The sequence below is a fragment of the Ambystoma mexicanum genome, chromosome 5q, assembly GCF_040938575.1.
Source record: "Ambystoma mexicanum isolate Mex_15411 chromosome 5q, UKY_AmexF1_1, whole genome shotgun sequence".
NCBI lineage: Eukaryota > Metazoa > Chordata > Amphibia > Caudata > Ambystomatidae > Ambystoma > Ambystoma mexicanum.
Window position 1 is genome coordinate 1,382,858,049 of NC_090933.1, and position 26,197 is coordinate 1,382,884,245.

A 26,197-nucleotide genomic window follows, 5' to 3' on the forward strand; every position below is an offset into this window, starting at 1 on the left:
TCTAACATGCGTCCAGATGGAGGAACGATTCTTCGCCTTGCAGTGAGCCTTCAGGGAGTCTAGAGAGTGGATGCAGTGCATGAGCCTGTGCAGCTGTGCCTTCAGGGAGTCTAGAACGTGGATACAGTGCATGAGCCTGTGCAGCAGTGCCTTCTCCTATGTCTACCATGCTTCCAGATGGAGGAACGAGCCTTCGCCTTGCAGTGAGCCTTCAGGGAGTCTAGAGAGTGGATGCAGTGCATGAGCCTGTGCAGCTGTGCCTTCACCTATGTCTAACATGCGTCCAGATGGAGGAACGAGTCTTTGCCTTACAGTGAGCCTTCAGGGAGTCTAGAGAGTGGATGCAGTGCATGAGCCTGTGCAGCTGTGCCTTCACCTATGTCTAACATGCGTCCAGATGGAGGGACGAGCCTTCGCCTTGCAGTGAGCCTTCAGGGAGTCTAGAGAGTGGATGCAGTGCATGATCCTGAGCAGCTGTGCCTTCACCTATGTCTACCATGCGTCCAGATGGAGGAACGAGTCTTCGCCTTGCAGTGAGCCTTCAGGGAGTCTAGAACGTGGATGCAGTGCATGAGCCTGTGCAGCTGTGCCTTCTCCTATGTCTAACATGCGTCCAGATGGAGGAACGAGCCTTCGCCTTGCAGTGATCCTTCAGGGAGTCTAGAGAGTGGATGCAGTGCATGAGCCTGGGCAGCTGTGCCTTCACCTATGTCTAACATGCGTCCAGATGGAGGAACGAGCCTTCGCCTTGCAGTGAGCCTTCAGGGAGTCTAGAGAGTGGATGCAGTGCATGAGCCTGTGCAGCTGTGCCTTCACCTATGTCTAACATGCGTCCAGATGGAGGGACGAGCCTTCGCCTTGCAGTGAGCTTTCAGGGAGTCTAGAGAGTGGATGCAGTGCATGAGCCTGAGCAGCTGTGCCTTCACCTATGTCTAACATGCGTCCAGATGGAGGGACGAGCCTTCGCCTTGCAGTGAGCTTTCAGGGAGTCTAGAGAGTGGATGCAGTGCATGAGCCTGAGCAGCTGTGCCTTCACCTATGTCTACCATGAGTCCAGATGGAGGAACGAGCCTTCGCCTTGCAGTGAGCCTTCAGGGAGTCTAGAACGTGGATGCAGTGCATGAGCCTGTGCAGCTGTGCCTTCTCCTATGTCTAACATGCGTCCAGATGGAGGAACGAGCCTTCGCCTTGCAGTAAGCCTTCAGGGAGTCTAGAACGTGGATGCAGTGCATGAGCCTGTGCAGCTGTGCCTTCACCTATGTCTACCATGCGTCCAGATGTAGGAACAAGCCTTCGCCTTGCAGTGAGCCTTCAGGGAGTCTAGAGAGTGGATGCAGTGCATGAGCCTGTGCAGCTGTGCCTTCACCTATGTCTACCATGCGTCCAGATGGAGGAACGAGCCTTCGCCTTGCAGTGAGCCTTCAGGGAGTCTAGAGAGTGGATGCAGTGCATGAGCCTGTGCAGCTGTGCCTTCACCTTCGTCTAACATGCGTCCAGATGGAGGAACGAGCCTTCGCCTTGCAGTGAGCCTTCAGGGAGTCTAGAGATTGGATGCAGTGCATGAGCCTGTGCAGCTGTGCCTTCACCTATGTCTAACATGCGTCCAGATGGAGGAACGAGCCTTCTCCTTGCAGTGAGCCTTCAGGGAGTCTAGAGAGTGGGTGCAGTGCATGAGCCTGTGCAGCTGTGCCTTCACCTATGTCTACCATGCGTCCAGATGGAGGAACGAGCCTTCGCCTTGCAGTGAGCCTTCAGGGAGTCTAGAGAGTGGATGCAGTGCATGAGCCTGTGCAGCTGTGCCTTCACCTATGTCTTAAATGCGTCCAGATGGAGGAACGAGCCTTCGCCTTGCAGTGAGCCTTCAGGGAGTCTAGAGAGTGGGTGCAGTGCATGAGCCTGTGCAGCTGTGCCTTCACCTATGTCTTAAATGCGTCCAGATGGAGGAACGAGCCTTCGCCTTGCAGTGAGCCTTCAGGGAGTCTAGAGAGTGGATGCAGTGCATGAGCCTGTGCAGCTGTGCCTTCACCTATGTCTAACATGCGTCCAGATGGAGGAACGAGCCTTCGCCTTGCAGTGAGCCTTCAGGGAGTCTAGAACGTGGATGCAGTGCATGAGCCTGTGCAGCTGTGCCTTCACCTATGTCTAACATGGCCCAGATGGTGGAACGAGCCTTCACCTTGCAGTGAGCCTTCACGGAGTCTAGAACGTGGATGCAGTGAATGAGCCTGTGCAGCAGTGCCTTCTCCTATGTCTACCATGCGTCCAGATGGAGGAACGAGCCTTCGCCTTGCAGTGAGCCTTCAGGGAGTCTAGAGAGTGGATGCAGTGCATGAGCCTGAGCAGCTGTGCCTTCACCTATGTCTAACATGCGTCCAGATGGAGGAACGAGCCTTCGCCTTGCAGTGAGCCTTCAGGGAGTCTAGAGAGTGGATGCAGTGCATGAGCTTGTGCAGCTGTGCCTTCACCTATGTCTATCATGCGTCCAGATGGAGGAACGAGCCTTCGCCTTGCAGTGAGCCTTCAGGGAGTCTGGAGAGTGGATGCAGTGCATGAGCCTGTGCAGCTGTGCCTTCACCTAAGTCTAACATGCGTCCAGATGGAGGAACGATTCTTCGCCTTGCAGTGAGCCTTCAGGGAGTCTAGAGAGTGGATGCAGTGCATGAGCCTGTGCAGCTGTGCCTTCAGGGAGTCTAGAACGTGGATACAGTGCATGAGCCTGTGCAGCAGTGCCTTCTCCTATGTCTACCATGCGTCCAGATGGAGGAACGAGCCTTCGCCTTGCAGTGAGCCTTCAGGGAGTCTAGAGAGTGGATGCAGTGCATGAGCCTGTGCAGCTGTGCCTTCACCTATGTCTAACATGCGTCCAGATGGAGGAACGAGCCTTCGCCTTACAGTGAGCCTTCAGGGAGTCTAGAGAGTGGATGCAGTGCATGAGCCTGTGCAGCTGTGCCTTCACCTATGTCTAACATGCGTCCAGATGGAGGGACGAGCCTTCGCCTTGCAGTGAGCCTTCAGGGAGTCTAGAGAGTGGATGCAGTGCATGATCCTGAGCAGCTGTGCCTTCACCTATGTCTACCATGCGTCCAGATGGAGGAACGAGTCTTCGCCTTGCAGTGAGCCTTCAGGGAGTCTAGAACGTGGATGCAGTGCATGAGCCTGTGCAGCTGTGCCTTCTCCTATGTCTAACATGCGTCCAGATGGAGGAACGAGCCTTCGCCTTGCAGTGAGCCTTCAGGGAGTCTAGAACGTGGATGCAGTGCATGATCCTGTGCAGCTGTGCCTTCACCTATGTCTAACATGCGTCCAGATGGAGGAACGAGCCTTCGCCTTGCAGTGAGCCTTCAGGGAGTCTAGAGAGTGGATGCAGTGCATGAGCCTGAGCAGCTGTGCCTTCACCTATGTCTACCATGCGTCCAGATGGAGGAACGAGCCTTCGCCTTGCAGTGAACCCTCAGGGAGTCTAGAGAGTGGATGCAGTGCATGAGCCTGTGCAGCTGTGCCTTCACCTATGTCTAACATGCGTCCAGATGGAGGAACGAGCCTTCGCCTTGCAGTGAGCCTTCAGGGAGTCTAGAGATTGGATGCAGTGCATGAGCCTGTGCAGCTGTGCCTTCACCTATGTCTACCATGCGTCCAGATGGAGGAACGAGCCTTCGCCTTGCAGTGAGCCTTCAGGGAGTCTAGAGAGTGGATGCAGTTCATGAGCCTGAGCAGCTGTGCCTTCACCTATGTCTACCATGCGTCCAGATGGAGGAACGAGCCTTCGCCTTGCAGTGAGCCTTCAGGGAGTCTAGAACGTGGATGCAGTGCATGAGCCTGTGCAGATGTGCCTTCACCTATGTCTAACATGCGTCCAGATGGAGGAACGAGCCTTCGCCTTGCAGTGAGCCTTCAGGGAGTCTAGAACGTGGATGCAGTGCATGATCCTGTGCAGCTGTGCCTTCACCTATGTCTACCATGCGTCCAGATGTAGGAACGAGCCTTCGCCTTGCAGTGAGCCTTCAGGGAGTCTAGAGAGTGGATGCAGTGCATGAGCCTGTGCAGCTGTGCCTTCACCTATGTCTAACATGCGTCCAGATGGAGGGACGAGCCTTCGCCTTGCAGTGAGCCTTCAGGGAGTCTAGAGAGTGGATACAGTGCATGAGCCTGAGCAGCTGTGCCTTCACCTATGTCTACCATGCGTCCAGATGGAGGAACGAGCCTTCGCCTTGCAGTGAGCCTTCAGGGAGTCTAGAGAGTGGATGCAGTGCATGAGCCTGTGCAGCTGTGCCTTCACCTATGTCTAACATGAGTCCAGATGGAGGAACGAGCCTTCGCCTTGCAGGGAGCTTTCAGGGAGTCTAGAGAGTGGATGCAGTGCATGAGCCTGTGCAGCTGTGCCTTCACCTATGTCTAACATGTTTCCAGATGGAGGAACGAGCCTTCGCCTTGCAGTGAGTCTTCAGGGAGTCTAGAGAGTGGATGCAGTGCATGAGCCTGTGCAGCTGTGCCTTCACCTATGTCTAACATGCGTCCAGATGGAGGAACGAGCCTTCGCCTTGCAGGGAGCTTTCAGGGAGTCTAGAGAGTGGATGCAGTGCATGAGCCTGTGCAGCTGTGCCTTCACCTATGTCTACCATGCGTCCAGATGGAGGAACGAGCCTTCGCCTTGCAGTGAGTCTTCAGGGAGTCTAGAGAGTGGATGCAGTGCATGAGCCTGTGCAGCTGTGCCTTCACCTATGTCTAACATGCGTCCAGATGGAGGAACGAGCCTTCGCCTTGCAGTGAGCCTTCAGGGAGTCTAGAGAGTGGGTGCAGTGCATGAGCCTGTGCAGCTGTGCCTTCACCTATGTCTACCATGCGTCCAGATGGAGGAACGAGCTTTTGCCTTGCAGTGAGCCTTCAGGGAGTCTAGAGAGTGGATGCAGTGCATGAGCCTGTGCAGCTGTGCCTTCACCTATGTCTAACATGAGTCCAGATGGAGGAACGGGCCTTCACCTTGCAGTGAGCCTTCAGAGAGTCTAGAGAGTGGATGCAGTGCATGAGCCTGTGCAGCTGTGCCTTCACCTATGTCTAAGATGGTCCAGATGGTGGAACGAGCCTTCGCCTTGCAGTGAGCCTTCAGGGAGTCTAGAACGTGGATGCAGCGCATGAGCCTGTGCAGCTGTGCCTTCAGGGAGTCTAGAACGTGGATGCAGTGCATGAGCCTGTGCAGCTGTGCCTTCACCTATGTCTAACATGCATCCAGATGGAGGAACGAACCTTCGCCTTGCAGTGAGCCTTCAGGAAGTCTAGAGAGTGTATGCAGTGCATGAGCCTGTGCAGCTGTGCCTTCACCTATGTCTAACATGCGACCAGATGGAGGAACGAGCCTTCGCCTTGCAGTGAGCCTTCAGGGAGTCTAGAGAGTTGATGCAGTGCATGAGCCTGTGCAGCTGTGCCTTCACCTATGTCTAAAATGCGTCCAGATGGAGGAACGAGCCTTCCCCTTGCAGTGATCCTTCAGGGAGTCTAGAGAGTGGATGCAGTGCATGAGCCTGGGCAGCTGTGCCTTCACCTATGTCTAACATGCGTCCAGATGGAGGAACGAGCCTTCGCCTTGCAGTGAGCCTTCAGGGAGTCTAGAGAGTGGATGCAGTGCATGAGCCTGTGCAGCTGTGCCTTCACCTATGTCTAACATGCGTCCAGATGGAGGGACGAGCCTTCGCCTTGCAGTGAGCTTTCAGGGAGTCTAGAGAGTGGATGCAGTGCATGAGCCTGAGCAGCTGTGCCTTCACCTATGTCTACCATGAGTCCAGATGGAGGAACGAGCCTTCGCCTTGCAGTGAGCCTTCAGGGAGTCTAGAACGTGGATGCAGTGCATGAGCCTGTGCAGCTGTGCCTTCTCCTATGTCTAACATGCGTCCAGATGGAGGAACGAGCCTTCGCCTTGCAGTAAGCCTTCAGGGAGTCTAGAACGTGGATGCAGTGCATGAGCCTGTGCAGCTGTGCCTTCACCTATGTCTACCATGCGTCCAGATGTAGGAACAAGCCTTCGCCTTGCAGTGAGCCTTCAGGGAGTCTAGAGAGTGGATGCAGTGCATGAGCCTGTGCAGCTGTGCCTTCACCTATGTCTACCATGCGTCCAGATGGAGGAACGAGCCTTCGCCTTGCAGTGAGCCTTCAGGGAGTCTAGAGAGTGGATGCAGTGCATGAGCCTGTGCAGCTGTGCCTTCACCTTTGTCTAACATGCGTCCAGATGGAGGAACGAGCCTTCGCCTTGCAGTGAGCCTTCAGGGAGTCTAGAGATTGGATGCAGTGCATGAGCCTGTGCAGCTGTGCCTTCACCTATGTCTAACATGCGTCCAGATGGAGGAACGAGCCTTCTCCTTGCAGTGAGCCTTCAGGGAGTCTAGAGAGTGGGTGCAGTGCATGAGCCTGTGCAGCTGTGCCTTCACCTATGTCTACCATGCGTCCAGATGGAGGAACGAGCCTTCGCCTTGCAGTGAGCCTTCAGGGAGTCTAGAGAGTGGATGCAGTGCATGAGCCTGTGCAGCTGTGCCTTCACCTATGTCTTAAATGCGTCCAGATGGAGGAACGAGCCTTCGCCTTGCAGTGAGCCTTCAGGGAGTCTAGAGAGTGGGTGCAGTGCATGAGCCTGTGCAGCTGTGCCTTCACCTATGTCTTAAATGCGTCCAGATGGAGGAACGAGCCTTCGCCTTGCAGTGAGCCTTCAGGGAGTCTAGAGAGTGGATGCAGTGCATGAGCCTGTGCAGCTGTGCCTTCACCTATGTCTAACATGCGTCCAGATGGAGGAACGAGCCTTCGCCTTGCAGTGAGCCTTCAGGGAGTCTAGAACGTGGATGCAGTGCATGAGCCTGTGCAGCTGTGCCTTCACCTATGTCTAACATGGCCCAGATGGTGGAACGAGCCTTCACCTTGCAGTAAGCCTTCAGGGAGTCTAGAACGTGGATGCAGTGAATGAGCCTGTGCAGCAGTGCCTTCTCCTATGTCTACCATGCGTCCAGATGGAGGAACGAGCCTTCGCCTTGCAGTGAGCCTTCAGGGAGTCTAGAGAGTGGATGCAGTGCATGAGCCTGAGCAGCTGTGCCTTCACCTATGTCTAACATGCGTCCAGATGGAGGAACGAGCCTTCGCCTTGCAGTGAGCCTTCAGGGAGTCTAGAGAGTGGATGCAGTGCATGAGCTTGTGCAGCTGTGCCTTCACCTATGTCTATCATGCGTCCAGATGGAGGAACGAGCCTTCGCCTTGCAGTGAGCCTTCAGGGAGTCTGGAGAGTGGATGCAGTGCATGAGCCTGTGCAGCTGTGCCTTCACCTAAGTCTAACATGCGTCCAGATGGAGGAACGATTCTTCGCCTTGCAGTGAGCCTTCAGGGAGTCTAGAGAGTGGATGCATTGCATGAGCCTGTGCAGCTGTGCCTTCAGGGAGTGTTAGGGAGAATTCTCTGTTTAGGCTGAATTTCCCTACCTAGTGAGTCCCCCAGCAGCTTTGCTGGATTTCTGGAGTTTATTTTTTTTCTCCTGCCAAGAGTGAGACTCTTTTACCCTCACTCTTGGACATGTTGAACTGTGTTATCTTGGTTAAACCTTGTGTTGAATGGGCTATGGGGTCTTTTACTCCATAGGGCCTCATGTATTTTTGTGATGTGGGTTACACAGCACCCTCTGTGCCGTGACCCAGGAGTGTCCTAGGGACTCCCCAACATAGACTCCATACCCTGGGACTGACTACTGTCTCCCAGGGCATGTAAAGTCACCAAAGACTTTGCTAGTCTTGAATCCTGAACAGAACCAGTACAAACCATCATATTGTGGACGTACTGGCTGGGGCAATTCGATTGCCCCAGGGTCTGTTAGTCGAGGGGGCACGTCTCCGTCCCCCCTGATCGAGTTTTGGCTGGTGGCAGTGGAAACTACTTTTTATATTCGACCGCGAATATTTCCCTATGGGATTTCCCATTGTTTTAGGCTAACACATTTAATTATTTATTTACGGTAGCCTTAAACATCCCGCCGGTTTATATATTTCTTTTTATAACTCCGGTTGGGACTTTTTGCCAAAACTTGATTCTAAAATGGCGTTGGTGTTCGCCTCTGTAACTCTGACCCAAAGTGGAGCCCTTTGTTCCACTTTTGGCGGGCTTCTCCACAGAAGCCCTCCAAAGTGGTGCCACTCTGTCTGGGGTACTTAGGAGGGGTGGAGGGGGATTTAGGCACCCTGGACTGAGTTACCTTGGTAACTCAAGTCGCACTCCGTCCTGATTGGCCCAAGTGGTGAGCCGCCCGGCTCACCACTTAGCATGTTTGAGTGACAGCTAGGCTGGGTGAATGGGGGCTTGCTGCATAAAAGCAGGGCTTTGGGGACTGGGACTTCAGAAGTCGCCACAGGACCAAGAATCCGACGAGGGAAGAGCTGAGCCGACCTGCTTCGACGACACCACCCGGTGGAGCCCTGCTGAACCGTCTCACCACTTTTTCCCGACGACCGAGGAGAACTCTTAACGGAGTGGCTCCTTCCCTTAACTGGTGGGGACAACCAGTTTTCGCCTTCTTTCCGTTCTTTGAGGTATCTCGTGGCCGCCTTGCCTGTGCCAAGCACCCCGGCAACCGGAATACCACACTTTACCCCCCTACCGCGAAAGTCGGTACCAACCCTTTAACCGGAGGACTCCGCGGCTGGTTTCTTCCCGGGCAGTGCAACGACCCTCCTCTTCTGCTCTTCAGCGAGAACTTCGTCTCCCCTGACCGACGTCGAGCCCTGCTGCCACTGCCTGGAACAACTGCCACCGCTGGAGGATCCTTTCCGCTTAAGGTACTGTGTTCCGCCTGGCTTCCCTTGCCACCGACTGTACGGGGTAGATTTAGTCCCCGGCTTTCGAACCTGGGAGTGCCTGGGACACTTTGGCTAAACTTTCTGAGCCACTCTAAAACTCTTTTTGACTCTTTGCAAGACTTGAATCTCTAACTAACAGTGTGATCTTGGGCACCTTTTCGCTCCGGCTACTCTAAGAGTGGGCCCTGCCTAGTGACTTTTGCTCACCTGTGACTTTGTGCTTCTTTAAGCCTATTGCAAGTGTTCTGGACCTTAGAGTGGTGTGTTTAACCTATTTCTGCTTTTTCTCTCCCTTTCTTGGAAACTACTAGAGTGTCATCTAACGTTAAGCACTCACCTCTGTTTTAATTAAGTGGTGTTAACCTAGAGTTGTCTAGATAGGAGAAAGGATTGAATTTACTTTCATTATAACTGTGTTGAAGTGTTTTTACCATATTCGTTGCTAGAGTGTTTTTACTTATGTGTGTTTTTAAATAAATAACAATATTCTTTTGAAACCAAGCTCTGGTCAGTGTTTGCTTGTGCTATTGTGTTTTGGTACATATTGTGTATACTTTGCATACTGCCTAACTCTTCTTGAGAGAAGTCTGACTGCTCAGCCACAGCTACCAGGTAAATCTGGGTGGTACAGACTGCTACCAAAGGGGTTTACTGCTCTACCTGTAGTCTTAAATCTTTTGCAGTGTTCCCCAAGGGAACTGCACAGGTTTCTGCCTAACACTGGTGTACAGCGGTGGGATTTGTATTGAGTATACACTTTATTGTGCTTTAGATACCTTAGTGCAACTAACCACAAAGCTTAGCACTGAAAAAGTAAAACCTCTAACATGTCAGTTATAGAAAGCTATAGTCAAGAGTCCCTTGCAGCCAAAACTGCTGATTGTTTAAGAGTGCTCTGTAAACATAAGGATCTCCTGACTAAGGGCAAGAAAATGGAGCTGATTGAAAGATTGTTAGCTAACCAAAGTCTGGGTGATGGTTCAGAGGAACCCACCACTCCAGCAACTGTAGATGACAGTGTTGAAGTTAACATGGAGAAAAATGTTGATGATTCTGAGGAAGAGTCAGAAGAGGAGGGTGAGGCTGTTGTAACTGTCCCCCCTAGGCCTCTGCCTGCTCTACCTGCTGTGCCTACTGGACCTTTACCAGGTCCCACATTTAGTCCTCAGTACTTTGAACTGGAGAAAATGAAGCTAGAATTGGAGTATAAGAAACTTAATGCTCAAACTGACAAAGAACTAAGGCTAAGGGAAATGGAGCTCAAGTATGACTTAGAAATGAAGAAATTATCTGTTGAGAATGTTTCTCTCTCTGGCTCCTCTAGAAGTTCCAGTCCTAAAAGACCCCGGATGCCTAAAGAATTGGTTGGTATGTATGAGCCTAAGTTGGATGTGTTGGATTGGTTGTCTCTGTTTGAATATAATCATGGGCTCCAGAACATCACAGGAAATGACTTACTCACCTGGTTGTTCTCTAGGCTTCCCCCTGTTGCAACTGATGTGGTAATGGAGATGGGGGAGGAGGATAGGAAGGACTATGAATGTGTGAAACTAGCTTTGATAGCTAGGTTTGGGAAGACCCCTTCCCAGTATCTTAAGAGGTTTAGGAACCTCAAAAAGCATGATGGTACCCCTTGGGCTACCTGGGTGAGTGAATGTTTGAAAAACTTAGAGGGATGGATTAAGGGTTACAAGGTGAACACTTATGAAGGTATGAAGAATTTGTTTATGTTGGAGACTATTTATGATGCCTGCTCTCCTGAGCTCAGACAACACTTGGCTGATTCCAGGGAATTGGATTCCCGGAAACTAGCTAAGGCTGCTGACTTGTGGGTTGCCAACAGGGCCACTCACAAGGATTCTGGGGTAACTCAGAAGAAGGATGGGGAGAAACAGTCTAAAAAGGACTCCAAAGAGAATTCTAATAATTCCTATCCCAAAGAGGGCCCCAAACCACAAAATAACCAGGGTAAGCCACATGGGAAACCTAGTCAGGCTACTGTACCTTCTGGCCACAAGCCAGAAGGAGGTCAGCACAAGCCACCCTTCCAGAGAGCATTTGGACAATGCTATGTCTGTCAGGGTACTGACCATATCAAAGGAGATCCCAAGTGCAAGGGTAAACCTGCAGGGATCAGCACAGTCTCCTTAGCCTTCACTCCTGAGGATGAAGTACAGATGGCTAGTGCCCACTTTGAACTCTTTGCTGAAGAACCCTTGGGTCTTCAAGCAACTGTAAACTTAGAGCCTATGGGTCTGGTTAGTCCCCAGAATAGGGTTGTGTATAACTCCCTACCTGTTAACTCTAAGGTGTATTATGTGGACAGTGTTCTTGTCAATGGCCAGGATACTCCTGCCAGGAGAGACACTGGGGCCAGCAGAACAGTAGTGGATGAAAGCTTCTTTCAACCTGAGGATGTGGCCAAAGCACCCAAAGGTCCCACTAAGATGTCTGGAGGCCCTGTCCAAATGGTTCCTATTCTACCAGCCCTCATTCAGTGTAACAACATGACAGTGAGGATCCCTGTCAGTGTTCAGACTGAGGTACCTGGGAAGGTCCTGTTGGGGAATGACCTAAGAACTCTAGGAGTAGTGTCACATACCCCCAGGCCTCCCAGTATGGAGAAGCAGAACTTAACCAAATTGGCTAGACAGGCTACCTTGAAGGACCCTTCTAAGCCTGTGGGACCCTCTACTGAGAACCCCACTACAAGCCCTGGTTTTAGTAAGTTGACCTCTAACCCAGGCACAGTTCAGGATAGTATGCTAGGAACATGGGAGCCCCAACCAAGCTCCACCCTTGTTCCCCTAGTTTCCGAGTCTCTGACCCCCCCTACTTCTGAGGAAGAGGTGGATAGACCAACTAGGCCCCTATCTGGACCTGAGAGAACTGGTAATTCTCAGTGCTGGTGGAAAACCAGAAAAGAAAAGTCTAAGGCCAAAAACCTTCAGACTGTTGGACCTTCTACTGAAGACCCCAACTCAAATCCTAATATTAGGGGGGAAACTCCTAAAATAGGTAAGGGTAGATCTAAGAGGAAGGGGAAGCAGGTACATTGCCTAACCCCAACCCCTCCAACCAAGAGGCCTAAGACCCAACCTGCTCCCACAAGAGAGGTGGTGAGGAACCTTGGAGGCCCCTCTAGATCTAAGGGAATCCTTTATAAGGACCCCTTGAAAAAGCCTAACATAGGTTCAGAAGTTGTACCAACTTCTGAGGGACTGGTCAACCAGATCCCCTATAACAAAAAGACTGATGTTCCTCAAAGGGTCTGTAGGTCCGTTAGCTTGCAAAAGAAAACCTTTGAGTTCTCCATTGAACATAGGTCAAGGTGTCACCATCAAAATGCTGATGGACTCTCTAGGATGTATATCATCGACTAGAGGTATGAGGTTCATCCAGGAGTGGATTAAATCCTCCTGTCCCTTAGTCTGGGGGGGGCGAGTGTTAGGGAGAATTCTCTGTTTAGGCTGAATTTCCCTACCTAGTGAGTCCCCCAGCAGCTTTGCTGGATTTCTGGAGTTTATTTTTTTTCTCCTGCCAAGAGTGAGACTCTTTTACCCTCACTCTTGGACATGTTGAACTGTGTTATCTTGGTTAAACCTTGTGTTGAATGGGCTATGGGGTCTTTTACTCCATAGGGCCTCATGTATTTTTGTGATGTGGGTTACACAGCACCCTCTGTGCCGTGACCCAGGAGTGTCCTAGGGACTCCCCAACATAGACTCCATACCCTGGGACTGACTACTGTCTCCCAGGGCATGTAAAGTCACCAAAGACTTTGCTAGTCTTGAATCCTGAACAGAACCAGTACAAACCATCATATTGTGGACGTACTGGCTGGGGCAATTCGATTGCCCCAGGGTCTGTTAGTCGAGGGGGCACGTCTCCGTCCCCCCTGATCGAGTTTTGGCTGGTGGCAGTGGAAACTACTTTTTATATTCGACCGCGAATATTTCCCTATGGGATTTCCCATTGTTTTAGGCTAACACATTTAATTATTTATTTACGGTAGCCTTAAACATCCCGCCGGTTTATATATTTCTTTTTATAACTCCGGTTGGGACTTTTTGCCAAAACTTGATTCTAAAATGGCGTTGGTGTTCGCCTCTGTAACTCTGACCCAAAGTGGAGCCCTTTGTTCCACTTTTGGCGGGCTTCTCCACAGAAGCCCTCCAAAGTGGTGCCACTCTGTCTGGGGTACTTAGGAGGGGTGGAGGGGGATTTAGGCACCCTGGACTGAGTTACCTTGGTAACTCAAGTCGCACTCCGTCCTGATTGGCCCAAGTGGTGAGCCGCCCGGCTCACCACTTAGCATGTTTGAGTGACAGCTAGGCTGGGTGAATGGGGGCTTGCTGCATAAAAGCAGGGCTTTGGGGACTGGGACTTCAGAAGTCGCCACAGGACCAAGAATCCGACGAGGGAAGAGCTGAGCCGACCTGCTTCGACGACACCACCCGGTGGAGCCCTGCTGAACCGTCTCACCACTTTTTCCCGACGACCGAGGAGAACTCTTAACGGAGTGGCTCCTTCCCTTAACTGGTGGGGACAACCAGTTTTCGCCTTCTTTCCGTTCTTTGAGGTATCTCGTGGCCGCCTTGCCTGTGCCAAGCACCCCGGCAACCGGAATACCACACTTTACCCCCCTACCGCGAAAGTCGGTACCAACCCTTTAACCGGAGGACTCCGCGGCTGGTTTCTTCCCGGGCAGTGCAACGACCCTCCTCTTCTGCTCTTCAGCGAGAACTTCGTCTCCCCTGACCGACGTCGAGCCCTGCTGCCACTGCCTGGAACAACTGCCACCGCTGGAGGATCCTTTCCGCTTAAGGTACTGTGTTCCGCCTGGCTTCCCTTGCCACCGACTGTACGGGGTAGATTTAGTCCCCGGCTTTCGAACCTGGGAGTGCCTGGGACACTTTGGCTAAACTTTCTGAGCCACTCTAAAACTCTTTTTGACTCTTTGCAAGACTTGAATCTCTAACTAACAGTGTGATCTTGGGCACCTTTTCGCTCCGGCTACTCTAAGAGTGGGCCCTGCCTAGTGACTTTTGCTCACCTGTGACTTTGTGCTTCTTTAAGCCTATTGCAAGTGTTCTGGACCTTAGAGTGGTGTGTTTAACCTATTTCTGCTTTTTCTCTCCCTTTCTTGGAAACTACTAGAGTGTCATCTAACGTTAAGCACTCACCTCTGTTTTAATTAAGTGGTGTTAACCTAGAGTTGTCTAGATAGGAGAAAGGATTGAATTTACTTTCATTATAACTGTGTTGAAGTGTTTTTACCATATTCGTTGCTAGAGTGTTTTTACTTATGTGTGTTTTTAAATAAATAACAATATTCTTTTGAAACCAAGCTCTGGTCAGTGTTTGCTTGTGCTATTGTGTTTTGGTACATATTGTGTATACTTTGCATACTGCCTAACTCTTCTTGAGAGAAGTCTGACTGCTCAGCCACAGCTACCAGGTAAATCTGGGTGGTACAGACTGCTACCAAAGGGGTTTACTGCTCTACCTGTAGTCTTAAATCTTTTGCAGTGTTCCCCAAGGGAACTGCACAGGTTTCTGCCTAACAGGGAGTCTAGAACGTGGATACAGTGCATGAGCCTGTGCAGCTGTGCCTTCACCTATGTCTAACATGCGTCCAGATGGAGGAACGAGCCTTCGCCTTGCAGTGAGCCTTCAGGGAGTCTAGAGAGTGTATGCAGTGCATGAGCCTGTGCAGCTGTGCCTTCACCTATGTCTAACATGCGTCCAGATGGAGGAACGAGCCTTCGCCTTGCAGTGAGCCTTCAGGGAGTCTAGAGAGTGTATGCAGTGCATGAGCCTGTGCAGCTGTGCCTTCACCTATGTCTAACATGCGTCCAGATGGAGGAACGAGCCTTCGCCTTGCAGTGAGCCTTCAGGGAGTCTAGAGAGTGAATGCAGTGCATGAGCCTGTGCAGCTGTGCCTTCACCTATGTCTAACATGCGTCCAGATGGAGGAACGAGCCTTCGCCTTGCAGTGAACCTTCAGGGAGTCTAGAGAGTGGATGCAGTGCATGAGCCTGTGCAGCTCTGCCTTCACCTATGTCTAACATGTGTCCAGATGGAGGAACGAGCCTTCGCCTTACAGTGAGCCTTCAGGGAGTCTAGAACGTGGATGCAGTGCATGAGCCTGTGCAGCTGTGCCTTCACCTATGTCTAAAATGCGTCCAGATGGAGGAACGAGCCTTCGCCTTGCAGTGAGCCTTCAGGGAGTCTAGAGAGTGGATGCAGTGCATGAGCCTGAGCAGCTGTGCATTCACCAATGTCTAACATGCGTCCAGATGGAGGAACGAGCCTTCGCCTTGCAGCGAGCCTTCAGGGAGTCTAGAGAGTGGATGCAGTGCATGAGCCTGTGCAGCTGTGCCTTCACCTATGTCTAACATGCGTCCAGATGGAGGAACGAGCCTTCGCCTTGCAGTGAACCTTCAGGGAGTCTAGAGAGTGGATGCAGTGCATGAGCCTGTGCAGCTCTGCCTTCACCTATGTCTAACATGTGTCCAGATGGAGGAACGAGCCTTCGCCTTACAGTGAGCCTTCAGGGAGTCTAGAACGTGGATGCAGTGCATGAGCCTGTGCAGCTGTGCCTTCACCTATGTCTAAAATGCGTCCAGGTGGAGGAACGAGCCTTCGCCTTGCAGTGAGCCTTCAGGGAGTCTAGAGAGTGGATGCAGTGCATGAGCCTGTGCAGCTGTGCCTTCACCTATGACTAACATGCGTCCAGATGGAGGAACGAGCCTTCGCCTTGCAGTGAGCCTTCAGGGAGTCTAGAATGTGGATGCAGTGCATGAGCCTGTGCAGCTGTGCCTTCACCTATGTCTACCATGCGTCCAGATGGAGGAACGAGCCTTCTCCTTGCAGTGAGCCTTCAGGGAGTCTAGAGAGTGGATGCAGTGCATGAGCCTGTGCAGCTGTGCCTTCACCTATGTCTAACATGCGTCCAGATGGAGGAACGAGCCATCGCCTTGCAGTGGGCCTTCAGGGAGTCTAGAGATTGGATGCAGTGTATGAGCCTGTGCAGCTGTGCCTTCACCTATGTCTACCATGCGTCCAGATGGAGGAACGAGCCTTCGCCTTGCAGTGAGCCTTCAGGGAGTCTAGAGAGTGGATGCAGTGCATGAGCCTGTGCAGCTGTGCCTTCACCTATGTCTAACATGAGTCCAGATGGAGGAACAAGCCTTTGCCTTGCAGTGAGCCTTCGGGAAGTCTAGAGAGTGGATGCAGTGCATGAGCCTGTGCAGCTGTGCCTTCACCTATGTCTAACATGCGTCCAGATGGAGGAACGAGCCTTCGCCTTGCAGTGAGCCTTCAGGGAGTCTAGAGAGTGGATACAGTGCATGAGCCTGTGCAGCTGTGCCTTCACCTATGTCTAACATGAGTCCAGATGGAGGAACGAGCCTTTGCCTTGCAGTGAGCCTTCGGGAAGTCTAGAGAGTGGATGCAGTGCATGAGCCTGTGCAGCTGTGCCTTCACCTATGTCTAACATGCGTCCAGATGGAGGAACGAGCCTTCGCCTTGCAGTGACCCTTCAGGGAGTCTAGAACGTGGATGCAGTGCATGAGCCTGTGCAGCTGTGCCTTCACCTATGTCTACCATGCACCCAGATGGAGGAACGAGCCTTCGCCTTGCAGTGAGCCTTCAGGGAGTCTAGACAGTTAATGCAGTGCATGAGCCTGTGCAGCTGTGCCTTCACCTATGTCTAACGTGCGTCCAGATGGAGGAACGAGCCTTCGCCTTGCAGTGAACCTTCAGGGAGTCTAGAGAGTGGATGCAGTGCATGAGCCTGTGCCTTCACCTATGTCTAACATGGTCCAGATGGTGGAACGAGCCTTCGCCTTGCAGTGAGCCTTCAGGGAGTCTAAAGAGTGGATGCAGTGCATGAGCCTGTGCAGATGTGCCTTCACCTATGTCTAACATGCGTCCAGATGGAGGAACGAGCCTTCGCCTTGCAGTGAGCCTTCAGGGAGTCTAGAGAGTGGATGCAGTGCATGAGCCTGTGCAGCTGTGCCTTCACCTATGTCTAACATGCGTCCAGATGGTGGAACGAGCCTTCGCCTTGCAGTGAACCTTCAGGGAGTCTAGAGAGTGGATGCAGTGCATGAGCCTGTGCAGCTGTGCCTTCACCTATGTCTAACATGCGTCCAGATGGAGGAACGAGCCTTCGCCTTGCAGTGAGCCTTCAGGGAGTCTAGAGAGTGGATGCAGTGCATGAGCCTGTGCAGCTGTGCCTTCACCTATATCTAACATGCGTCCAGATGGAGGAACGAGCCTTCGCCTTGCAGTGAGCCTTCAAGGAGTCTAGAGAGTGGATGCCGGGCATGAGCCTGTGCAGCTGTGCCTTCATCTATGTCTAACATGTGTCCAGATGGAGGAACGAGCCTTTGCCTTGCAGTGAGCCTTCAGGGAGTCTAGAGAGTCGATGCAGTGCATGAGCCTGTGCAGCTGTGCCTTCACCTATGTCTAACATGCGTCCAGATGGAGGAACGAGCCTTCGCCTTGCAGCGAGCCTTCAGGGAGTCTAGAGAGTGGATGCAGTGCATGAGCCTGTGCAGCTGTGCCTTCACCTATATCTAACATGCGTCCAGATGGAGGAACGAGCCTTCGCCTTGCAGTGAGCCTTCAGGGAGTCTAGAGAGTGGATGCAGTGCATGAGCCTGTGCAGCTGTGCCTTCACCTATGTCTAACATGCGTCCAGATGGAGGAACGAGTCTTTGCCTTACAGTGAGCCTTCAGGGAGTCTAGAGAGTGGATGCAGTGCATGAGCCTGTGCAGCTGTGCCTTCACCTATGTCTAACATGCGTCCAGATGGAGGGACGAGCCTTCGCCTTGCAGTGAGCCTTCAGGGAGTCTAGAGAGTGGATGCAGTGCATGATCCTGAGCAGCTGTGCCTTCACCTATGTCTACCATGCGTCCAGATGGAGGAACGAGTCTTCGCCTTGCAGTGAGCCTTCAGGGAGTCTAGAACGTGGATGCAGTGCATGAGCCTGTGCAGCTGTGCCTTCTCCTATGTCTAACATGCGTCCAGATGGAGGAACGAGCCTTCGCCTTGCAGTGATCCTTCAGGGAGTCTAGAGAGTGGATGCAGTGCATGAGCCTGGGCAGCTGTGCCTTCACCTATGTCTAACATGCGTCCAGATGGAGGAACGAGCCTTCGCCTTGCAGTGAGCCTTCAGGGAGTCTAGAGAGTGGATGCAGTGCATGAGCCTGTGCAGCTGTGCCTTCACCTATGTCTAACATGCGTCCAGATGGAGGGACGAGCCTTCGCCTTGCAGTGAGCTTTCAGGGAGTCTAGAGAGTGGATGCAGTGCATGAGCCTGAGCAGCTGTGCCTTCACCTATGTCTAACATGCGTCCAGATGGAGGGACGAGCCTTCGCCTTGCAGTGAGCTTTCAGGGAGTCTAGAGAGTGGATGCAGTGCATGAGCCTGAGCAGCTGTGCCTTCACCTATGTCTACCATGAGTCCAGATGGAGGAACGAGCCTTCGCCTTGCAGTGAGCCTTCAGGGAGTCTAGAACGTGGATGCAGTGCATGAGCCTGTGCAGCTGTGCCTTCTCCTATGTCTAACATGCGTCCAGATGGAGGAACGAGCCTTCGCCTTGCAGTAAGCCTTCAGGGAGTCTAGAACGTGGATGCAGTGCATGAGCCTGTGCAGCTGTGCCTTCACCTATGTCTACCATGCGTCCAGATGTAGGAACAAGCCTTCGCCTTGCAGTGAGCCTTCAGGGAGTCTAGAGAGTGGATGCAGTGCATGAGCCTGTGCAGCTGTGCCTTCACCTATGTCTACCATGCGTCCAGATGGAGGAACGAGCCTTCGCCTTGCAGTGAGCCTTCAGGGAGTCTAGAGAGTGGATGCAGTGCATGAGCCTGTGCAGCTGTGCCTTCACCTTCGTCTAACATGCGTCCAGATGGAGGAACGAGCCTTCGCCTTGCAGTGAGCCTTCAGGGAGTCTAGAGATTGGATGCAGTGCATGAGCCTGTGCAGCTGTGCCTTCACCTATGTCTAACATGTGTCCAGATGGAGGAACGAGCCTTCTCCTTGCAGTGAGCCTTCAGGGAGTCTAGAGAGTGGGTGCAGTGCATGAGCCTGTGCAGCTGTGCCTTCACCTATGTCTACCATGCGTCCAGATGGAGGAACGAGCCTTCGCCTTGCAGTGAGCCTTCAGGGAGTCTAGAGAGTGGATGCAGTGCATGAGCCTGTGCAGCTGTGCCTTCACCTATGTCTTAAATGCGTCCAGATGGAGGAACGAGCCTTCGCCTTGCAGTGAGCCTTCAGGGAGTCTAGAGAGTGGGTGCAGTGCATGAGCCTGTGCAGCTGTGCCTTCACCTATGTCTTAAATGCGTCCAGATGGAGGAACGAGCCTTCGCCTTGCAGTGAGCCTTCAGGGAGTCTAGAGAGTGGATGCAGTGCATGAGCCTGTGCAGCTGTGCCTTCACCTATGTCTAACATGCGTCCAGATGGAGGAACGAGCCTTCGCCTTGCAGTGAGCCTTCAGGGAGTCTAGAACGTGGATGCAGTGCATGAGCCTGTGCAGCTGTGCCTTCACCTATGTCTAACATGGCCCAGATGGTGGAACGAGCCTTCACCTTGCAGTGAGCCTTCACGGAGTCTAGAACGTGGATGCAGTGAATGAGCCTGTGCAGCAGTGCCTTCTCCTATGTCTACCATGCGTCCAGATGGAGGAACGAGCCTTCGCCTTGCAGTGAGCCTTCAGGGAGTCTAGAGAGTGGATGCAGTGCATGAGCCTGAGCAGCTGTGCCTTCACCTATGTCTAACATGCGTCCAGATGGAGGAACGAGCCTTCGCCTTGCAGTGAGCCTTCAGGGAGTCTAGAGAGTGGATGCAGTGCATGAGCTTGTGCAGCTGTGCCTTCACCTATGTCTATCATGCGTCCAGATGGAGGAACGAGCCTTCGCCTTGCAGTGAGCCTTCAGGGAGTCTGGAGAGTGGATGCAGTGCATGAGCCTGTGCAGCTGTGCCTTCACCTAAGTCTAACATGCGTCCAGATGGAGGAACGATTCTTCGCCTTGCAGTGAGCCTTCAGGGAGTCTAGAGAGTGGATGCAGTGCATGAGCCTGTGCAGCTGTGCCTTCAGGGAGTCTAGAACGTGGATACAGTGCATGAGCCTGTGCAGCAGTGCCTTCTCCTATGTCTACCATGCGTCCAGATGGAGGAACGAGCCTTCGCCTTGCAGTGAGCCTTCAGGGAGTCTAGAGAGTGGATGCAGTGCATGAGCCTGTGCAGCTGTGCCTTCACCTATGTCTAACATGCGTCCAGATGGAGGAACGAGCCTTCGCCTTACAGTGAGCCTTCAGGGAGTCTAGAGAGTGGATGCAGTGCATGAGCCTGTGCAGCTGTGCCTTCACCTATGTCTAACATGCGTCCAGATGGAGGGACGAGCCTTCGCCTTGCAGTGAGCCTTCAGGGAGTCTAGAGAGTGGATGCAGTGCATGATCCTGAGCAGCTGTGCCTTCACCTATGTCTACCATGCGTCCAGATGGAGGAACGAGTCTTCGCCTTGCAGTGAGCCTTCAGGGAGTCTAGAACGTGGATGCAGTGCATGAGCCTGTGCAGCTGTGCCTTCTCCTATGTCTAACATGCGTCCAGATGGAGGAACGAGCCTTCGCCTTGCAGTGAGCCTTCAGGGAGTCTAGAACGTGGATGCAGTGCATGATCCTGTGCAGCTGTGCCTTCACCTATGTCTAACATGCGTCCAGATGGAGGAACGAGCCTTCGCCTTGCAGTGAGCCTTCAGGGAGTCTAGAGAGTGGATGCAGTGCATGAGCCTGAGCAGCTGTGCCTTCACCTATGTCTACCATGCGTCCAGATGGAGGAACGAGCCTTCGCCTTGCAGTGAACCCTCAGGGAGTCTAGAGAGTGGATGCAGTGCATGAGCCTGTGCAGCTGTGCCTTCACCTATGTCTAACATGCGTCCAGATGGAGGAACGAGCCTTCGCCTTGCAGTGAGCCTTCAGGGAGTCTAGAGATTGGATGCAGTGCATGAGCCTGTGCAGCTGTGCCTTCACCTATGTCTACCATGCGTCCAGATGGAGGAACGAGCCTTCGCCTTGCAGTGAGCCTTCAGGGAGTCTAGAGAGTGGATGCAGTTCATGAGCCTGAGCAGCTGTGCCTTCACCTATGTCTACCATGCGTCCAGATGGAGGAACGAGCCTTCGCCTTGCAGTGAGCCTTCAGGGAGTCTAGAACGTGGATGCAGTGCATGAGCCTGTGCAGATGTGCCTTCACCTATGTCTAACATGCGTCCAGATGGAGGAACGAGCCTTCGCCTTGCAGTGAGCCTTCAGGGAGTCTAGAACGTGGATGCAGTGCATGATCCTGTGCAGCTGTGCCTTCACCTATGTCTACCATGCGTCCAGATGTAGGAACGAGCCTTCGCCTTGCAGTGAGCCTTCAGGGAGTCTAGAGAGTGGATGCAGTGCATGAGCCTGTGCAGCTGTGCCTTCACCTATGTCTAACATGCGTCCAGATGGAGGGACGAGCCTTCGCCTTGCAGTGAGCCTTCAGGGAGTCTAGAGAGTGGATACAGTGCATGAGCCTGAGCAGCTGTGCCTTCACCTATGTCTACCATGCGTCCAGATGGAGGAACGAGCCTTCGCCTTGCAGTGAGCCTTCAGGGAGTCTAGAGAGTGGATGCAGTGCATGAGCCTGTGCAGCTGTGCCTTCACCTATGTCTAACATGAGTCCAGATGGAGGAACGAGCCTTCGCCTTGCAGGGAGCTTTCAGGGAGTCTAGAGAGTGGATGCAGTGCATGAGCCTGTGCAGCTGTGCCTTCACCTATGTCTAACATGTTTCCAGATGGAGGAACGAGCCTTCGCCTTGCAGTGAGTCTTCAGGGAGTCTAGAGAGTGGATGCAGTGCATGAGCCTGTGCAGCTGTGCCTTCACCTATGTCTAACATGCGTCCAGATGGAGGAACGAGCCTTCGCCTTGCAGGGAGCTTTCAGGGAGTCTAGAGAGTGGATGCAGTGCATGAGCCTGTGCAGCTGTGCCTTCACCTATGTCTACCATGCGTCCAGATGGAGGAACGAGCCTTCGCCTTGCAGTGAGTCTTCAGGGAGTCTAGAGAGTGGATGCAGTGCATGAGCCTGTGCAGCTGTGCCTTCACCTATGTCTAACATGCGTCCAGATGGAGGAACGAGCCTTCGCCTTGCAGTGAGCCTTCAGGGAGTCTAGAGAGTGGGTGCAGTGCATGAGCCTGTGCAGCTGTGCCTTCACCTATGTCTACCATGCGTCCAGATGGAGGAACGAGCTTTTGCCTTGCAGTGAGCCTTCAGGGAGTCTAGAGAGTGGATGCAGTGCATGAGCCTGTGCAGCTGTGCCTTCACCTATGTCTAACATGAGTCCAGATGGAGGAACGGGCCTTCACCTTGCAGTGAGCCTTCAGAGAGTCTAGAGAGTGGATGCAGTGCATGAGCCTGTGCAGCTGTGCCTTCACCTATGTCTAAGATGGTCCAGATGGTGGAACGAGCCTTCGCCTTGCAGTGAGCCTTCAGGGAGTCTAGAACGTGGATGCAGCGCATGAGCCTGTGCAGCTGTGCCTTCAGGGAGTCTAGAACGTGGATGCAGTGCATGAGCCTGTGCAGCTGTGCCTTCACCTATGTCTAACATGCATCCAGATGGAGGAACGAACCTTCGCCTTGCAGTGAGCCTTCAGGAAGTCTAGAGAGTGTATGCAGTGCATGAGCCTGTGCAGCTGTGCCTTCACCTATGTCTAACATGCGACCAGATGGAGGAACGAGCCTTCGCCTTGCAGTGAGCCTTCAGGGAGTCTAGAGAGTTGATGCAGTGCATGAGCCTGTGCAGCTGTGCCTTCACCTATGTCTAAAATGCGTCCAGATGGAGGAACGAGCCTTCCCCTTGCAGTGATCCTTCAGGGAGTCTAGAGAGTGGATGCAGTGCATGAGCCTGGGCAGCTGTGCCTTCACCTATGTCTAACATGCGTCCAGATGGAGGAACGAGCCTTCGCCTTGCAGTGAGCCTTCAGGGAGTCTAGAGAGTGGATGCAGTGCATGAGCCTGTGCAGCTGTGCCTTCACCTATGTCTAACATGCGTCCAGATGGAGGGACGAGCCTTCGCCTTGCAGTGAGCTTTCAGGGAGTCTAGAGAGTGGATGCAGTGCATGAGCCTGAGCAGCTGTGCCTTCACCTATGTCTACCATGAGTCCAGATGGAGGAACGAGCCTTCGCCTTGCAGTGAGCCTTCAGGGAGTCTAGAACGTGGATGCAGTGCATGAGCCTGTGCAGCTGTGCCTTCTCCTATGTCTAACATGCGTCCAGATGGAGGAACGAGCCTTCGCCTTGCAGTAAGCCTTCAGGGAGTCTAGAACGTGGATGCAGTGCATGAGCCTGTGCAGCTGTGCCTTCACCTATGTCTACCATGCGTCCAGATGTAGGAACAAGCCTTCGCCTTGCAGTGAGCCTTCAGGGAGTCTAGAGAGTGGATGCAGTGCATGAGCCTGTGCAGCTGTGCCTTCACCTATGTCTACCATGCGTCCAGATGGAGGAACGAGCCTTCGCCTTGCAGTGAGCCTTCAGGGAGTCTAGAGAGTGGATGCAGTGCATGAGCCTGTGCAGCTGTGCCTTCACCTTTGTCTAACATGCGTCCAGATGGAGGAACGAGCCTTCGCCTTGCAGTGAGCCTTCAGGGAGTCTAGAGATTGGATGCAGTGCATGAGCCTGTGCAGCTGTGCCTTCACCTATGTCTAACATGCGTCCAGATGGAGGAACGAGCCTTCTCCTTGCAGTGAGCCTTCAGGGAGTCTAGAGAGTGGGTGCAGTGCATGAGCCTGTGCAGCTGTGCCTTCACCTATGTCTACCATGCGTCCAGATGGAGGAACGAGCCTTCGCCTTGCAGTGAGCCTTCAGGGAGTCTAGAGAGTGGATGCAGTGCATGAGCCTGTGCAGCTGTGCCTTCACCTATGTCTTAAATGCGTCCAGATGGAGGAACGAGCCTTCGCCTTGCAGTGAGCCTTCAGGGAGTCTAGAGAGTGGGTGCAGTGCATGAGCCTGTGCAGCTGTGCCTTCACCTATGTCTTAAATGCGTCCAGATGGAGGAACGAGCCTTCGCCTTGCAGTGAGCCTTCAGGGAGTCTAGAGAGTGGATGCAGTGCATGAGCCTGTGCAGCTGTGCCTTCACCTATGTCTAACATGCGTCCAGATGGAGGAACGAGCCTTCGCCTTGCAGTGAGCCTTCAGGGAGTCTAGAACGTGGATGCAGTGCATGAGCCTGTGCAGCTGTGCCTTCACCTATGTCTAACATGGCCCAGATGGTGGAACGAGCCTTCACCTTGCAGTAAGCCTTCAGGGAGTCTAGAACGTGGATGCAGTGAATGAGCCTGTGCAGCAGTGCCTTCTCCTATGTCTACCATGCGTCCAGATGGAGGAACGAGCCTTCGCCTTGCAGTGAGCCTTCAGGGAGTCTAGAGAGTGGATGCAGTGCATGAGCCTGAGCAGCTGTGCCTTCACCTATGTCTAACATGCGTCCAGATGGAGGAACGAGCCTTCGCCTTGCAGTGAGCCTTCAGGGAGTCTAGAGAGTGGATGCAGTGCATGAGCTTGTGCAGCTGTGCCTTCACCTATGTCTATCATGCGTCCAGATGGAGGAACGAGCCTTCGCCTTGCAGTGAGCCTTCAGGGAGTCTGGAGAGTGGATGCAGTGCATGAGCCTGTGCAGCTGTGCCTTCACCTAAGTCTAACATGCGTCCAGATGGAAGAACGATTCTTCGCCTTGCAGTGAGCCTTCAGGGAGTCTAGAGAGTGGATGCATTGCATGAGCCTGTGCAGCTGTGCCTTCAGGGAGTCTAGAACGTGGATACAGTGCATGAGCCTGTGCAGCTGTGCCTTCACCTATGTCTAACATGCGTCCAGATGGAGGAACGAGCCTTCGCCTTGCAGTGAGCCTTCAGGGAGTCTAGAGAGTGTATGCAGTGCATGAGCCTGTGCAGCTGTGCCTTCACCTATGTCTAACATGCGTCCAGATGGAGGAACGAGCCTTCGCCTTGCAGTGAGCCTTCAGGGAGTCTAGAGAGTGTATGCAGTGCATGAGCCTGTGCAGCTGTGCCTTCACCTATGTCTAACATGCGTCCAGATGGAGGAACGAGCCTTCGCCTTGCAGTGAGCCTTCAGGGAGTCTAGAGAGTGGATGCAGTGCATGAGCCTGTGCAGCTGTGCCTTCACCTATGTCTAACATGCGTCCAGATGGAGGAACGAGCCTTCGCCTTGCAGTGAACCTTCAGGGAGTCTAGAGAGTGGATGCAGTGCATGAGCCTGTGCAGCTCTGCCTTCACCTATGTCTAACATGTGTCCAGATGGAGGAACGAGCCTTCGCCTTACAGTGAGCCTTCAGGGAGTCTAGAACGTGGATGCAGTGCATGAGCCTGTGCAGCTGTGCCTTCACCTATGTCTAAAATGCGTCCAGATGGAGGAACGAGCCTTCGCCTTGCAGTGAGCCTTCAGGGAGTCTAGAGAGTGGATGCAGTGCATGAGCCTGAGCAGCTGTGCATTCACCAATGTCTAACATGCGTCCAGATGGAGGAACGAGCCTTCGCCTTGCAGCGAGCCTTCAGGGAGTCTAGAGAGTGGATGCAGTGCATGAGCCTGTGCAGCTGTGCCTTCACCTATGTCTAACATGCGTCCAGATGGAGGAACGAGCCTTCGCCTTGCAGTGAACCTTCAGGGAGTCTAGAGAGTGGATGCAGTGCATGAGCCTGTGCAGCTCTGCCTTCACCTATGTCTAACATGTGTCCAGATGGAGGAACGAGCCTTCGCCTTACAGTGAGCCTTCAGGGAGTCTAGAACGTGGATGCAGTGCATGAGCCTGTGCAGCTGTGCCTTCACCTATGTCTAAAATGCGTCCAGGTGGAGGAACGAGCCTTCGCCTTGCAGTGAGCCTTCAGGGAGTCTAGAGAGTGGATGCAGTGCATGAGCCTGTGCAGCTGTGCCTTCACCTATGACTAACATGCGTCCAGATGGAGGAACGAGCCTTCGCCTTGCAGTGAGCCTTCAGGGAGTCTAGAATGTGGATGCAGTGCATGAGCCTGTGCAGCTGTGCCTTCACCTATGTCTACCATGCGTCCAGATGGAGGAACGAGCCTTCTCCTTGCAGTGAGCCTTCAGGGAGTCTAGAGAGTGGATGCAGTGCATGAGCCTGTGCAGCTGTGCCTTCACCTATGTCTAACATGCGTCCAGATGGAGGAACGAGCCATCGCCTTGCAGTGGGCCTTCAGGGAGTCTAGAGATTGGATGCAGTGTATGAGCCTGTGCAGCTGTGCCTTCACCTATGTCTACCATGCGTCCAGATGGAGGAACGAGCCTTCGCCTTGCAGTGAGCCTTCAGGGAGTCTAGAGAG